Raw genomic sequence first — 2,100 nt, 5'->3', positions numbered from 1 at the left:
ACACTTACCTGCTTTTCTAAAGGGCAGGAAGAGGTATTTTCATGTCCACTCTTGAAAAGAGTGGACATGAAGAGGAAGGAGAGAATCTGAAAAGAAAGTTGGCCTGAGACCTAAGTAATATGAATTCAACTGCAGTATACTTGCTGTCACTGAGAACTCTCCTAGGCAGCACACTGGAAGGGACAATCAATCTAATATAGACAAAGTGCTGTTACTGTATTTCTGATTTACACTGCTGACACATACAAAATGAACAGACTAAAACATAAGCTGGGAAAAAAAATGAATGACTATCTAGACTATTTAAGCAGATAAATACTTTGGCCTTAATTATCTGGGTATTACCTTAGCTATGGTTTAAAATTAAGAATCTTAAAAGTTTCTTTAAAAAATGATTTTTTAATTCCCCCTTTCCTTAGTGAGGTGGCAGTCATTCAGGCAGTAAACAGAAACTTCAAGACAACACTTAGAGTGCATTAAATAAATATAAATTTTATTAAAAACACTCACATAGCGTTATCAGGAATGATATAATAATAAACAGCTTTCAAATAACCTGCATTCATAACATTACAATACTTACAGTATTTATAACCATCCTCAGATTTTATAAACAAACCAAACATCTCATGAAAATAAAATGAAACTAAGTTAAAAAAAATAAAGCATAGAAAAATGCACACAGAAGTTCATTATCTTAGTGTCCAACTGCAAAAGTTTCCTACACAAGTTAACCACTAGCTTTAGAAGTGAACTGTACATCATTATGTGTCAATCAAGATGAAAAATTCATTCAAGTAAATTTGACACCACTCAGAAGCATTTTCAAGTATGGCTATATAGTCAACCTGATATTCCTATATAAGCAAACTGTAGATCTGCTTTCCATTCATTCTAACTGAGGCAGGTTTGATATTTACACTTATAGATCTGGTATTTACAATAAGCAACTCAATTTCCTCTCCTCCCTACATAACCTCTCCCCAATCTTCCAAACTATACTTCTTGCTTTTGTTAGCCAGCAGTTTGGCAAATGACAGTGGATGATGTACACACCAAATATTCATTAAGGGTGGCTTGCTTAAAATCACCAAATGTACATGTGGCAATCAAATGTTTGGGATTAAATATTATGATACATGTAAAACATTAAAATCATATGGTTTGTAGGCAAAACAAACATTTTTTGAAATGTTTATAAATTAGATGCAGGCAAAAATGTGAGAAATTTTTTAAAAGACAAAAGCTATCTTATAAAGATTTGACCAAGAAAACTCAAAGACTTCCTTTAACTAAGATTATTTGAAATGTTAGTAAGCAAAAACGTGTTTAGGCCAAAATGTAACTGTACGGTCTATTGCACACCACACATCTAGATGTTTTGCCTGCTTAGTGAAGTTCTCATGGAGTATGTACCTGGGATGGTTACAGGATCAAAAACAAAAACAAAAAACCCCCACTTTATTTAGAGAGTTAAAAGACTCTAGCCAACAGTCACTTGCCAAACTCCTGCCTTACAATTTTCCCTTTATCAACTCAGTGCATTCTATTTTCATGTGATTTTTATTTCCTGCTTGACACTGTCAAAAGATTCCTCAAACTTTTAAAATGCATTTCTTTACAATAAAAAGAACCAACAGATTTACAAAATTAGTTTTAGTTACATCGGAACATATACAAGTAAAATAGGAGGGATTCAAAATAAAAGGGTTAAATCCCTGACAAAGAATATATGTATTATCCTACAACAATTTTATATAAACACAGGTGACATGTTGGCGTAAGGAGAACATGAGCTGAAATATCCCTGATTTTTTTAGAACAAAAAGGTCAAAGTTCAAGTTATACTTGCTAAGAAATCAAGTATTGAAGAAAGGTACGCTTTTTTAATAATTAAAAAAAAAAGACTTGGAAAAAATGATGGTACACAATGCTATAAGCTTTCACTCTCAGTTCAATATCCTATTGCCAAACTAGTGTTGAGGTATATGACAAGTAGGAACATCACTCAAACCTTTAATGAATTCTTAGCTCACATTAAGATATATTTGTAGCAGGCTGAGTAGCACCATCATGATGTGAATTCTGCTTCAAACCCAT

General features: G+C 32.7%; 1 protein-coding gene across 2 annotated transcripts in view; it reads right to left on the bottom strand.

Moving 5' to 3' along the window:
- Window positions 1–466: 466 nt before the first annotated feature.
- Window positions 467–2,100, bottom strand: part of TET2 (tet methylcytosine dioxygenase 2) — a 91,372-nt gene continuing 89,738 nt past the window's right edge. For both annotated transcript variants that reach the window (XM_008057259.1, XM_021711922.1), the window contains exon 10: window positions 467–2,100. This exon is cut by the window's right edge and continues 3,184 nt beyond it. The gene's annotated coding sequence lies outside the window, so the exon portion shown is untranslated.

Source organism: Carlito syrichta, unplaced genomic scaffold, assembly GCF_000164805.1.
Source record: "Carlito syrichta isolate Samal-C Ts95f unplaced genomic scaffold, Tarsius_syrichta-2.0.1 Scaffold302914, whole genome shotgun sequence".
Classification (NCBI taxonomy): Eukaryota; Metazoa; Chordata; class Mammalia; order Primates; family Tarsiidae; genus Carlito; species Carlito syrichta.
The sequence above is the reverse complement of the archived record's forward strand: the minus strand, read 5'-3'. Positions and strand labels throughout refer to the sequence as shown.